Source organism: Mobula birostris, chromosome 11 (assembly GCF_030028105.1).
Source record: "Mobula birostris isolate sMobBir1 chromosome 11, sMobBir1.hap1, whole genome shotgun sequence".
NCBI lineage: Eukaryota > Metazoa > Chordata > Chondrichthyes > Myliobatiformes > Myliobatidae > Mobula > Mobula birostris.
Window position 1 is genome coordinate 1,238,909 of NC_092380.1, and position 14,993 is coordinate 1,253,901.

At 46.7% G+C, this 14,993-nt stretch overlaps 1 protein-coding gene across 2 annotated transcripts in view; it reads right to left on the minus strand.

Moving 5' to 3' along the window:
- The window catches only part of LOC140204711 (sulfotransferase 1C2-like), a 72,665-nt gene extending 62,133 nt beyond the window's left edge, over window positions 1–10,532 (minus strand). The window contains exons 1-2 of one of the 2 annotated variants that reach the window (XM_072271410.1): window positions 10,430–10,455; window positions 9,525–9,604 (exon numbers count right to left, since the gene is read on the minus strand). The gene's annotated coding sequence lies outside the window, so the exon portion shown is untranslated. Of the gene's footprint in view, window positions 1–9,524; window positions 9,605–10,429 lie in introns of both variants that reach the window. The other variant, XM_072271409.1, reaches the window with a different exon arrangement.
- Between the last annotated feature and the right edge of the window lie 4,461 nt (window positions 10,533–14,993).

The window sequence follows — 14,993 nt, forward strand, 5'->3', positions numbered from 1 at the left end:
CTGTATTGAGATGGTGATTAGGGTTGTGACTGTTGGTCCAGGGCTCATGGTGTTTCTCTACTGAGATGCTGATTAGGGGTTTGACTGTTGGTTCAGAAGTCACGGTGTTTCTGTACTGAGATGGTGATTAGGGTTATGACGGTTCGTTCAGAGTGGTCATGGTGTTTCTGTACTGAGATGGTGATTAGGGTTGTGATGGTTGGTTCAGAAGTCAGGGTGTTTCTGTACTGAGATGGCGATTAGGGTTGTGACTGTTGGTTCAGAGGTCACGGTGTTTCTGTACTGAGATGGTGATTAGGGGTGTGACTGTTGGTTCAGGGGTCACAGTGTTTCTGTACTGAGATGGTGATTAGGGTTGTGACGGTTGGTTCAGGGGTCACGGTGTTTCTGTACTGAGATGGTGATTAGGGTTGGGATGGTTGGTTCAGAGGTCACGGTGTTTCTGTACTGAGATGGCGATTAGGGTTGTGACTGTTGGTTCAGAGGTCACGGTGTTTCTGTACTGAGATGGTGATTAGGGGTGTGACTGTTGGTTCAGGGGTCACAGTGTGTCTGTACTGAGATGGTGATTAGGGTTGTGACAATTGGTTCAGAGGTCACAGTGTTTCTGTACTGAGATGGTGATTAGGGTTGTGACCGTTGGTTCAGTGCTCACGGTGTTTCTGTACTGAGAAGCTGATTAGGGGTGTGACTGTTGGTTCAGAGGTCGCGGTGTTTATGTACTGAGATGGTGATTAGGGTTGTGACTTGGTTCAGAGGTCAAGGTGTTTCTGTACTGAGATGGTGATTAGGGTGGTGACTGTTGGTTCAGAGAGGTCATGGTGTTTCTGTACTGAGATGGTGATTTGGGTTGTGACGGATGGTTCAGAGGTCACAGTGTTTGTGTACTGAGATGGTGATTAGGGTTGTGACGGTTGGTTCAGGGGTCACGGTGTTTCTGTACTGAGATGGTGATTACGGTTGTGACGGTTCGTTCAGAGGTGACGGTGTTTCTGTACTGAGATGGTGATTAGGGTTCTGACAGTTGGTCCAGGGTGGTCACAGTGTTTCTATACTGAGATGGTGAATAAGTTTGTGACTGTTGGTTCAGGGGTCACGGTGTTTCTGTACTGAGAAGCTGATTAGGGGTCTGACTGTTGGTTCAGAGGTCAAGGTGTTTCTGTGCTGAGATGGTGATTTGGGTTGTGACTGTTAGTTCAGAGTGGTCATGGTGCTTCTATACTGAGATGGTAATTAGGGTTGTGACGGTTGGTTCAGAGTGGTCACGGTGCTTCTGTACTGAGATGGTGATTAGAGTTGTTGCGGTTGGTTCAGGTGTCACGGTCTTTCTGTACTGAGATGGTGATTACGGTTGTGACGGTTGGTTCAGAGGTTGTGGTGTTTCTGTACTGAGACGGTGATTAGGGTTGTGATGGTAGCTTTAGAGGTCACGGTGTTTCTGTACTGAGATGGTGATTAGGGTTGTGACGGTTGCTTCAGAGGTCACAGTGTTTCTTTACTGAGTTTGTGATTAGGGTTTTGAGTGTTGGTTCAGGGGTCACGGTGTTACTGTACTGAGATGGTGATTAGGGTTGTGACGGTTGGTTCAGAGGTTGCGGTGTTTCTGTACTGAGATGGTGATTAGGGTTGTGACGGTTGGTTCAGAGGTCACGGTGTTTCTATACTGAGATGGTAAATAGGTTTGTGACGGATGGTTCAGAGGTCACGGTGTTTCTGTACTGGGGTGGTGATTAGGGTTTTGACTGTTGGTTCAGAGAGGTTACGGTGTTTCTGTACTGTGATGGTGATTAGCGTTGTGACAGTCAGTTCAGAGGTCACGGTGTTTCTGTACTGAGACGGTGGTTAGGGTTGTGACGGTTGGTTCAGTGTGGTCACTGTCTTTCTGTACTGAGATGGTGATTAGGGGTGTGACTGTTGGTTCAGGGGTCACGGTGTTTTCATACTGAGATGGTGATTAGGCTTGTGACGGTTGGTTCAGAGGTCACAGCGTTGCTATACTGAGATGGTAATTAGGGGTATTACGGTTGGTTCAGCGGTCATGGTGTTTCTGTACTGAGATGGTGATTAGGGTTGTGACTGTTGGTTCAGAGGTCACGGTGTTTCTGTACTGAGATGGTGATTAGGGTTCTGACGGTTGGTTCAGAGGTCATGGTGTTTCTGTACTGGGATGGTGATTAGGGTTGTGACGGTTGGTTCAGGGGTCACGGTGTTTCTGTACTGAGATGGTGATTAGGGTTGTGACTGTTGGTTCAGGGGTCACGGTGTTTCTGTACTGAGATGGTGATTAGGGTTGTGATGATTGGTTCAGAGGTCACAGTGTTTCTGTACTGAGATGGTGATTAGGGTTGTGACTGTTGGTTCAGGGCTCACGGTGTTTCTGTACTGAGACGGTGATTAGGGGTTTGACTGTTGGTTCAGAGGTCACGGTGTTTCTCTACTGAGATGGTGATTAGGGTTGTGACGGTTGGTTCAGAGGTCACGGTGTTTCTGTACTGAGATGGTGATTAGGGGTGTGACTGTTGGTTCAGGGGTCACGGTATTTCCATACTGAGATGGTAATTAGGGTTGTGACGGTTGGTTCAGGGGTCATGGTGTTTCTGCACTGAGATGGTGCTTACGGTTGTGACGGTTGGTTCAGAGGTTGCGGTGTTTCTGTACTGAGATGGTGATTCGGGTTGTGACGGTTGGTTCAGAGGTCACGGTGTTTCTATACTGAGATGGTAAATAGGTTTGTGAGGGATGGTTCAGAGGTCACGGTGTTTCTGTACTGAGACAGTGATTAGGGTTGTGACGGTTCGTTCAGACGACACAGTGTTTCTGTACTGGGGTGGTGATTAGGGTTGTGACTGTTGGTGCAGAGAGGTCACGGTGTTTCTGTACTGTGATGGTGATTAGCGTTGTGACAGTCAGTTCAGAGGTCACGGTGTTTCTGTACTGAGATGGTGATTAGGGTTGTGACCGTTGGTTCAGATGTCACGGTGTTTCTGTACTGAGATGGTGATTAGGGTTGTGACCGTTGGTTCAGTGTGGTCACGGTCTTTCTGTACTGAGATGGTGATTAGGGGTGTGATGGTTGGTTCAGAGGTCATGGTGTTTCTGTACTGAGATGGTGATTAGGGTTTTGACGGTTGGTTCAGAGGTCACGGGTTTTCTGTACTGAGATGGTGATTAGGGGTGTGACGATTGGTTCAGAGGTGACAGTGTTTCTGTACTGAGATGGTGATTAGGGTTGTGACCGTTGGTTCAGTGTGGTCACGGTCTTTCTGTACTGAGATGGTGATTAGGGGTGTGATGGTTGGTTCAGAGGTCACGGTGTTTCTGTACTGAGATGGTGATTAGGGTTGTGACTGTTGGTCCAGGGCTCACGGTGTTTCTGTACTGAGATGCTGATTAGGGGTTTGACTGTTGGTTCAGAAGTCACGGTGTTTCTCTACTGAGATGGTGATTAGGGTTATGACGGTTCGTTCAGAGTGGTCACGGTGTTTCTGTACTGAGATGGTGATTAGGGTTGTGATGGTTGGTTCAGAAGTCAGGGTGTTTCTGTACTGAGATGGTGATTAGGGTTGTGACTGTTGGTTCAGAGGTCACGGTGTTTCTGTACTGAGATGGTGATTAGGGGTGTGACTGTTGGTTCTGGGGTCACAGTGTTTCTGTACTGAGATGGTGATTAGGGTTGTGACTGTTGGTTCAGAGAGGTCACCGTGTTTCTGTACTGTGATGGTGATTAGCGTTGTGACAGTCAGTTCAGAGGTCACGGTGTTTCTGTACTGAGATGGTGATTAGGGTTGTGACCGTTGGTTCAGATGTCACGGTGTTTCTGTACTGAGATGGTGATTAGGGTTGTGACGGTTGGTTCAGAGGTCATGGTGTTTCTGTACTGGGATGGTGATTAGGGTTGTGACGGTTGGTTCAGGGGTCACGGTGTTTCTGTACTGAGATGGTGATTAGGGTTGTGGTTGTTGGTTCAGGGGTCACGGTGTTTCTGTACTGAGATGGTGATTAGGGTTGTGACGATTGGTTCAGAGGTCACAGTGTTTCTGTACTGAGATGGTGATTAGGGTTGTGACTGTTGGTTCAGGGCTCACGGTGTTTCTTTACTGAGACGGTGATTAGGGGTTTGACTGTTGGTTCAGGGGTCACGGTTTTTCTGTACTGAGATGGTGATTAGGGTTGGGATGGTTGGTTCAGAGGTCACGGTGTTTCTGTACTGAGATGGCGATTAGGGTTGTGACTGTTGGTTCAGAGGTCACGGTGTTTCTGTACTGAGATGGTGATTAGGGGTGTGACTGTTGGTTCAGGGGTCACAGTGTGTCTGTACTGAGATGGTGATTAGGGTTGTGACTGTTGGTTCAGTGCTCACGGTGTTTCTGTACTGAGAAGCTGATTAGGGGTGTGACTGTTGGTTCAGAGGTCGCGGTGTTTATGTACTGAGATGGTGATTAGGGTTGTGACTGTTGGTTCAGAGGTCAATGTGTTTCTGTACTGAGATGGTGATTTGGGTTGTGACGGGTGGTTCAGAGGTCACAGTGTTTGTGTACTGAGATGGTGATTAGGGTTGTGACGGTTGGTTCAGGGGTCACGGTGTTTCTGTACTGAGATGGTGATTAGGATTGTGACGGTTCGTTCAGAGGTGACGGTGTTTCTGTACTGAGATGGTGATTAGGGTTCTGACAGTTGGTCCAGGGTGGTCACAGTGTTTCTATACTGAGATGGTGAATAAGTTTGTGACTGTTGGTTCAGGGGTCACGGTGTTTCTGTACTGAGAAGCTGATTAGGGGTCTGACTGTTGGTTCAGAGGTCAAGGTGTTTCTGTGCTGAGATGGTGATTTGGGTTGTGACTGTTAGTTCAGAGTGGTCATGGTGCTTCTATACTGAGATGGTAATTAGGGTTGTGACGGTTGGTTCAGAGTGGTCACGGTGTTTCTGTACTGAGATGGTGATTAGGGTTGTGACGGTTGGTTCAGAGGTTGTGGTGTTTCTTTACTGAGATGGTGATTAGGGTTGTGACGGTTGCTTCAGAGGTCACAGTGTTTCTTTACTGAGTTTGTGATTAGGGTTTTGAGTGTTGGTTCAGGGGTCACGGTGTTACTGTACTGAGATGGTGATTAGGGTTGTGACGGTTGCTTCAGAGGTTACAGTGTTTCTTTACTGAGTTTGTGATTAGGGTTGTGAGTGTTGGTTCAGGGGTCACGGTGTTACTGTACTGAGATGGTGATTAAGGTTGTGACGGTTGGTTCAGACGTCACGGTGTTTTTGTACTGAGATGGTGATTAAGGGTGTGACTGTTGGTTCAGGGGTCATGGTGTTTCTGTAATGATATGGTTATTATGAGTGTGACGGTTGGTTCAGAGGTCACGATGTTTGTGTACTGAGATGGTGATTTGGTTTGTGACTGTTGGTTCAGAGGTCACGGTGTTTCTGTACTGAGATGGTGATTAGGGTTTTGACGGTTGGTTCAGAGGTCACGGTGTTTCTGTACTGAGATGGTGATTAGGGTTGTGACAGTTGGTTCAGAGGTCACGGTCTTTCTTTACTGAGATGGTGATTAGGGTTGTGACGGTTGGTTCAGAGGTCATGGTGTTTCTGTACTAAGATGGTGATCTATTTTGTGACTGTTGGTTCAGAGGTCACGGTGTTTCTGTACTGAGATGGTGATTCGGGTAGTGACGATTGGTTCAGAGGTCACAGTGTTTCTGTACTGAGATGGTGATTATGGGTGTGACTGTTGGTTCAGAGGTCACGGTGTTTCTCTGCTGAGATGGTGATTAGGGTTGTGACGGTTGGTTCTGAGTGGTTACGGTGTTTCTCTACTGAGATGGTGATTAGGATTGGGATGGTTCAGAGGTCACAGTGTTTCTGTACTGAGATGGTGATTAGGGGTTTGACTGTTGGTTCAGTGGTCAGGGTGTTTCTGTACTGAGATGGTGATTAGCGGTGTGACGGTTGGTTCAGAGTGGTCAGTGTTTCTGTACTGAGATGGTGATTAGGGTTGTGACGGTTGTTTCAGAGGTCACAGTGTTTCTGTACTGAGATGGTGATTCGGGGTGTGATGGTTGGTTGAGAGTGGTCATGGTGTTTCTGTACTGAGATGGTGATGAGGGGTGTGACTTGGTTCAGAAGTCACGGTGTTTCTGTACTGAGATGGTGATTAGGGTTGTGACGGTTGGTTCAGGGGTCACAGTGTTTCTGTACCGATATGGTGATTAGGGTTGTGACAGTTGGTTCACGATCTGAATGGTTGAAAGGAAGTAGTTGTCCCTGAACCAGCTTGTCAGGACTTGGGGCTCATCTGTCTGGTTTACGAGGCATCAAAGGAATAATCTGCTTTCGTTTTATTGAGATAAAGTTCGTAGTAGGTTCTTCTGGCCATTCAGCCGAATCCACCCAGCAACCACGAGCTCTGAAGAGGACAGGATGCTCTGGCCGGTTGCTTCTGGGTGTAAAGTTTATCCATGTTCTTGACGTGTCGTGAGTTGTCTTAACTCTTGCCTGATCACTGGACAACTTACACTGACCAAATAACCTACCAAGCTGAACATCTCTGGATTGTGCAAGAAAACTTGAGTACCTGAAGGAACCCAAACAGTCTGAGGTCCAAAAATTTCATTTATTATCAAAGTATACAACTCTGAAATTCTTCTTCTCCAGGTACCCATGAAATGAAGAAAGAAATGATAAAAAGGCAGCTCCATCCGCAACCCCAAATCCTCTTCCACACACGAAGAAACAAACAAAACACTACAGGAAATCAAATCACAAACAAGAGAAAATCAGCAGATGCTGGAAATCCAAGCAGCACCTGCCGAAGGGACTTGCTGCGAAATGTCGACTGTGCTTTTTTTCTATAGCTGCTGTCTGGCCTGCTGTGTTCCTCCAGCATTTTGTGTGTGTTACAGGGACAATCCCCAAATCCCCCCTCCTCACACAATAAAAACTGAACACAATCCGAACAGGCGTACAACACGTCGAGGAACCAACTAGAGAGCAGGCCGTTCTGGACTGGGTATTGAGCAATGAGGAAGAGTTAATTAGCAATCTTGTCGTGAGAGGCCCCTTGGGTAAGAGTGACCATAATATGGTGGAATTCTTCATTAAGATTCAGAGTGACATAGTTAATTCAGAAACAAAGGTTCTGAGCTTAAAAAAGGGTAACTTTGAAGGTATGAGACGTGAATTATCTAAGATAGACTGGCAAATGACACTTAAAGGATTGACGGTGGATATGCAATGGCAAGCATTTAAAGATCGCATGGATAAACTACAACAATTGTTCAGCCCAGTTTGGCAAAAAATAAATCAAGGAAGGTAGTGCACCCATGGCTGACAAGGGAAATTAGGGATAGTATCAATTCCAAAGAAGAAACATACAAATTAGCCAGAGAAAGTGGCTCACCTGATGACTGGGAGAAATTCAGAGTCCAGCAGAGGAGAACAAAGGGCTTAATTAGAAAAAGGAAAAAAGATTATGAGAGAAAGCTGGCAGGGAACATAAAAACTGACTGTAAAAGTTTTTATAGATATGTGAAAAGAAAAAGATTGGTTAAGACAAATGTAGGTCCCTTACAGTCAGAAACAGCTGAATTGATCATGGGGAACAAGGACATGGCAGACCAATTGAATAACTACTTTGGTTCTGTCTTCACTAAGGAGGACATAAATAATCTTCTGGAAATAGCAGCGGACAGAGGGTCCAGTGAGATGGAGGAACTGAGGGAAATGCATGTTAGTAGGGAAGTGGTGTTAGGTAAATTGAAGGGATTAAAGGCAGATAAATCCCCAGGGCCAGATGGTCTGCATCCCAGAGTGCTTAAGGAAGTAGCCCAAGAAATAGTGGATGCATTAGTGATAATTTTTCAAAACTCTTTAGATTCTGGACTAGTTTGTGAGGATTGGAGGGTGGCTAATGTAACCCCGTCTTTTAAAAAAGGAGGGAGAGAAACCGGGGAATTATAGACCGGTTAGCCTAACGTCGGTGGTGGGGAAACTGCTGGAGTCAGTTATCAAAGATGTGATAACAGCACATTTGGAAAGCAGTGAAATCATCGGACAAAGCATGGATTTGTGAAAGGAAATTCATGTCTGACGAATCTCACAATTTTTTGAGGATGTAACTAGTAGAGTGGATAGGGGAGAGCCAGTGGATGTGGTATATTTGGATTTTCAAAAAGCTTTTGACAAGGTCCCACACAGGAGATTAGTGTGCAAACTTAAAGCACACAGTATTGGGGATATGGTATTGATGTGGATAGAGAATTGGTTGGCAAACAGGAAGCAAAGAGTGGGAATAGACGGGACCTTTTCAGAATGGCAGTCAGTGACTAGTGGGGTACCGCAAGGCTCAGTGCTGGGACCCCAGTTGTTTACAATATATATTAATGACTTAGATGAGGGAATTAAATGCAGCATCTCCAAGTTTGCGGATGACACAGAGCTGGGCAGCAGTGTTAGCTGTGAGGAGGATGCCAAGAGGATGCAGGGTGACTTGGATAGGTTAGGTGAGTGGGCAAATTCATGGCAGATGCAATTTACTGTGGATAAATGTGAAGTTATCCACTTTGGTGGCAAAAACAGGAAAACAGATTATTATCTGAATGGTGGCCGATTAGGAAAAGGGGAGGTGCAACGAGACCTGGGTGTCATTATACACCAGTCATTGAAAGTGGGCATGCAGGTACAGCAGGCAGTGAAAAAGGCGAATGGTATGCTGGCATTTATAGCGAGAGGATTCGAGTACAGGAGCAGGGAGGTACTATTGCAGTTGTACAAGGCCTTGGTGAGACCACACCTGGAGTATTGTGTGCAGTTTTGGTCCCCTAATCTGAGGAAAGACATCCTTGCCATAGAGGGAGTACAAAGAAGGTTCACCAGATTGATTCCTGGGATGACAGGACTTTCATATGAAGAAAGACTGGATGAACTGGGCTTGTACTCATTGGAATTTAGAAGATTGAGGGGGGATCTCATTGAAACGTATAAAATCCTAAAGGGATTGGACAGGCTAGATGCAGGAAGGTTGTTCCCGATGTTGGGGAAGTCCAGAATGAGGGGTCACAGTTTGAGGATAAAGGGGAAGCCTTTTAAGACCGAGATGAGGAAAAACTTCTTCACACAGAGAGTGGTGAATCTGTGAATTCTCTGCCACAGGAAACAGTTGAGGCCAGTTCATTGGCTATATTTAAGAGGGAGTTAGATATGGCCCTTGTGGCTACGGGGATCAGGGGGTATGGAGGGAAGGCTGGGGCGGGGTTCTGAGTTGGATGATCAGCCATGATCATAATAAATGGCTGATCATCCTCGAAGGGCCGAATGGCCTACTCCTGTACCGATTTTCTATGTTTCTAGCAACCCTCAAATCCTCTCTCCCCGCACAAAAAAACTGAACTACATGATACAGGCAAAACCCCACTCCCCCCTCAAAAAAAGGAACACAAATGGAAGAGGCGCAACAACACTCCCCCCCCCCCGCCCCACCCTGCACAAAAAAAACTGAGAACAATGATAGGGAGAAGATAAAAGCTGCTTACAGACAGCGGTGGCAATATTCCCCGAGCCCTCGCTGCCGGAGACTGTATCCAGGAGTACACGCCAGCGCAGGTTAGACCGGCTGAACGAGGTGTAATTAGTGATCAAAATAGCAGATCAACGTGGGGGAACTTGCGGGGGGTGGGGGGTTAGGTAGGAATCAGGGAACTGGTACAAGGGAGGCATGGATGAGAATTGATTATGCGATCAGTCGTAGAGGAATGGGAGACAGCGAAGGGGAAGAATGGGGAAGGAGGGAAGGGTCGGGCAAAGAAAGTTAGGTCACAAATCCCCGGTGTGTGTGTGTGTGTCTGTGAGAGCGAGGGAGGGGGAGAAAGAGGATGTATGCGTGTGTCGGTGAGAGTGGGAAAGAGGTCATGCTGGGAGGGAGGGAGAGAGATTGAGAGAGAGAGATGGGAAGAGGGAGAGAGAGGGGTGATAGAGATTATGGGTGTGCGTGCGAGTGTGAGAGAGAGTGGGAAACAGATCAAATGACAGGAGGGAGCAGGCAGGAGCAAGAAATCAGTGACAGGAGGAGGGAGAGTGGCAGTGAGGGTGACAGAGGGAAGGGGAGGGGGCAACGAGAGTTAGGGGCACCCGCTGCAGACAGGCAGATGGGATGTGGTTCGGAGAGACAGCACCGAGTCCCTGACAAAGTGTAAAGGGGAGGGTGTCCGGGGAATTTTGATCTCGATGCTGGGATGGAGGGAGATGCGGGGGGGGGGGGGGATGTGGGGAAGTGTCTGGAACGTCTCACAAACAAGGGGACAGAAAGTGCGAGAGAGAGGAAAGGGAGAGGGTGGGAATGGGCAAAGAGGAAAGTGGGGTGATGAGAGGAGAGAATGAAAAGGAAGGAGGCGATAGTGGAATGGGAGAGTTAGGGCTGAGGGCTTTCGGAGAAACTTACCCAGCACTCTGTTGATCCTCTCTCTCTCCTTTGAACTTGGCAAACTTCGGTTTCCTCTCGGCAGTTTCACATTCCAAATCTCACGTGACCGTGTTTCCAGGGAAAGCAGAGTCCAGCTTTATGCTGTGGCCAGGAGACAAAGGGAGGGAGGAAGCCCGGGGAAGGAGGGTGAGGGTTGTCTGAGGTTCTTCTGTTTGTCTGTCCAGTGTTGCCCCAGCCCTCTACTCACCACCACCCTGCCCCTCTCCCCCTCCAACCCCTTTCTCTTCTCCTCACCCTCTCCCCTCAACTCACTTCCTCCCATCCCCTCCAATACCCTTCTCTCCTCTCTACCCCATCCCCTCCTTCCTCAACCCTCCTCTCTCCAACACTACCATCCCTCCTCTTCTCTCTCCCTCCTAAACTCTCTTCCCCATCCACCCTCTCCCTCACCCTCCATCCTCATTTCCCCCGTTCCTCATGCACCTCCGCCTCCCTCCCCTCTCTCTTTTCCTCTCCATCTCCTCTCTTCCCCTTTTCCCCTATTCCTGCCCTTCTTATTCTTCCCCATCTTCATCCCTCCTCCTTTCCCTCGCTCTTCCCCCCACTCTCTTGTCCCTCCTCACTAACCCCCTCACCCTCTGCCAGTAGATCCTACACACCCTTAGTTTGAAACAACCACCCCCGCCCCTTAATCTTTGAACCAAGCCTGAGACTCTTGCACTGTTGGAAACATCCCAACCTCCCCCTCAGGGTCTGCTGTCAGTAACCTTAAGATCAACCCTTGTTGCCCTGAAATCGGAGGACTCAAACCTGACTTCTGTATCTGCTGGTGCTGGGACGACCCCGTCAATCTCCACTGGATTGCCTCCAGTGTCAATCCATCCTCTTCTCCAGTGCTTTATTGGTTTATTATCGTCACACGTACCAGGATACAGTGAAAAGCTTGTCTTGTATACTGTTCATGCAGATCAGGCCATGACACAATGCATTGAGCTAAAGCAATAACAGAATGCAGAATGAAGTGTAACAGTTACAGTGCAGGCAGGTGAGAGATCATAATTCGGTAGATTGTGGGACCGAATCCCATCTCATTGTACAGGGGACCCATTCAGTAGTTTGATAACAGTGGGTTAGAAGCTGACCTCGAGCCTGGTGAGACAAGCTTTCTGGTTTTGCAACTTCTAGCGGACCGCACGACCCAATTTACATCGATGGTGCGCAAGTGGAACAGGTCAAAAGCTTTAAGTTCCTCAGGGTCAATATCACAAATGACCTGTCTTGGTCCAACCAAGCAGAGTTCACTGCCAAGAAGGCCCACCAGCAACTTTACTTCCTGAGAAAGCTAAAGAAATTTGGCCTGTCCCCTAAAACCCTCACTAATTTTTATAGATGCACCGTAGAAAGCATTCTTCTAGGGTGCATCACAACCTGGTATGGAAGTTGTCCTGTCCAAGACCGAAAGAAGCTGCAGAAGATCGTGAACACGGCGCAGCACATCACACAAACCAGTCTTCCGTCCTTGGACTCACTTTGCACCGCACGCTGTTGGAGAAGTGCTGCCAGGATAATCAAGGACACGACCCACCCAGCCAACACACTTTTCGTCCCTCTTCCCTCCGGGAGAAGGTTCAGGAGCTTGAAGACTCGTATGGCCAGATTTGGGAACAGCTTCTTTCCAACTGTGATAAGACTGCTGAACGGATCCTGACCCGGATCTGGGCCGTACCCTCCAAATATCCGGACCTGCCTCTCGGTTTTTTTGCACTACCTTACTTTCCATTTTTCTATTTTCTATTTATGATTTATAATTTAAATTTTTAATATTTACTATCGATTTGTAATCTAGGGAGCAGGAAGCACAGAATCAAATATCGCTGTGATGATTGTACGTTCTAGTATCAATTGTTTGGCAACAATAAAGTATAAAGTTTAAAGTTCTGTCTGATGGGAGAGGGGAGAAGAGAGAACATCAGGTGTCTTTGATTATTACTGAAGCAGTGGGAAGTGTTCAAGAGGACACTGTCTAGGACCCTGGGTGTAAACGCCAAATGCCTTCCTGATAAATACTCTCTGAACTTTGCTCTCTCTTATCTCAGACAATAATCTGCCTTTGGACTTCCTGTGCATAACTGCATGCACACTAATTTTAATCTTTGACCCCATTCCCAGTTTGCAAATTTCTTGCTACATTTGTCATGGCCATTTAGTACAGAAACAAGTCTTACAGCCCAAACAAGAGAAAGTTTACTGGTATTTGTAACCCAAGCAACATACACAAAATGCTGGAGGAACTCAGCAGGCCAGGCAGCATCTATGGAAAAGAATACAGTCCACGTTTCCGGCAGAGGCCCTTCACCAGGAATGGAGAAAAAAAGATGAGGAGTAAATTTAAAATGTGGAGGGGTACGGGAGAGAAAAACACAAGGTGGTAGGTGAAACCGGGAGGGGGTGAGATGAGGAAAAGAGCTGGGAAATTGATTGGTGAAAGAGTTACAGGACTGGAGAAGGGGGAGTCTGACAGGAGAGGACAGAAGGCCATGGAGAGAAGAAAAGGGGGGGAGAAGCACCAGAGGGAGGCGATGGGCAGGCAAGGAGAGTCCATCCGATGCCAGTGCTTAGAGTAAGGATGAGTGAGGTGTTGTTACGGTTTGGGTCTTCGCACAAGAGGTGCTACCCCTCCTTGACACCCTGTATACTGCATTTAACTATGTACATGTATATAATGTATAGAACCATATAACATATATGGAAACGAGACGTTTCTCCGAACCAGGGTGTAAAGCACAGTAAGATTGGCTAGACATTACTTAGCACACACAAATCCATGCTGACTATTCTTAATCAGTCTATGTCTATCCAAACACTTCTACATCCTGTCCCTTAGAATCTTCCAATTGCTCTCCCACAACTTATGTCAGAATCACCAGCCCAAAATTTCCTGGTTTATATTTGAGACTTTCTAAAACAGCAGAACAATGTTGACTATCCTACAATCCTCCGGTACCTCTCCCATCGCCAAGGATGGTTTATATATTTCTGCTATGGCCCCAGCAATTTCTGCACTTGCCTCCCACAGGGTCCAAGGGAACGCATTGTCAGGCCCCGGGGACTTATCCATCCTGATCTGCCTCCGGGTAGCAAGCTTCTCCCTCTGTCATCTGTACAGGGTCCATGAAGATATTTTTGATATTATTTCAACTGTGTTGAGTACAGACTTACAACCTCACCCAATTTACTGCTATTTTTGGGTTACCAATGATAGAATCAAATCATTTAACCTCTTCAGCTCATCGGATGATTGCATTTCTTACTTTAATGGCTAGAAGATCCATTTTGCTGAATTGGAAAGAGATTACCCCCCCCCCACTATATTTCACTGATTTTCACAAACTATGTTGTGTTTAAATTTGGAAAAAATTAGAAGTGTGGTTTACGATCCTTCCATTAAATTCGAAAAGACTTGGAGGCCATTTATTCAGCATTTTCATATGATGTAATTTGTCCATTTCCAAACTTATTTTACTTCTCTGTAATGTTGGTTGAGAGGAATGGAGTTGTCGACACCTAGGTTTTCTTTTCTCCCATTTTTACGTTGTTAAAATTACCCAGGTCTTTTTTAGTTTAGTTGATTAATTCTGTTTAGATTAGTTTTTTTTTGAGGGGGTTTTATTTTTTTAAAATTTTTTTTCATGATTTTTGTCTAGATATCTTCTTTTTGTTCTGCATTTTTCATTGGTATCCTACGTGATTGGGAGTTTTGTCAATTAAATACTATTTGGTTTTATAATTACTCATGTTAAGTATAACAATGTATTCCCAACAACTTTGTATTATTGCTATGTTATGTTTATAATCTATGAAACTAATAAAAAGATTGAAAAAGGAAGGAAAGAAAGTTGGTTGGTGTGGCAGAAGGCCATGGAAGGAAGAAAAGGGTTGGGGGGAGGATTACCAGAGGGAGGCAATGGGCGAGCAAGGAGATAACATGAGAGAGGGACACGGGAATCAGAAATAGTGAGACATTACAGGAAGTTTGAGAAGTTAATTTTCATGCCACCAGGTTGGAAGCTACCCAAACAGAATATAAGGTGTTGATCCTCCAACCTAAGTGTGGCCTTATCACGACAGTGGAGGAGGCCATGGATGGACATATCGGAATGGGAAGTGGAATTAAAATGGGTGGCCACTGGGAGATCCCACTTGCTCAGGCGGACGGAGTGTAGATACTTGGTGAAGCGGTCTCCCAATCTACGTCAGGTCTCACCGATACACAGGAGGCCACACCGGGAGCACTGAACACAGTAAAAGACCCCAACAGACTCACAGGTGAAGTGTCGCCTCACCTTGAAGGACTGTCTGGGGTCCTGAATGGTAGTGATGTAGGAGGTGTAGGGGCAGGTGTAGCACTTATTCAACTTGCAAGGATAACTGCCAGGAGGGAGATCAGTGGGGAGGGACAAGTGGACAAGGGGGTTGCATCAGAATCGATCCTGACGGAAAGCAGAAAGTGGGGGGACCGAAAGGTGTGTTTGGTCATGGGATCGTTGGAGGTGGCGGAAGTTTCGGAGAATTATGTGCTGGA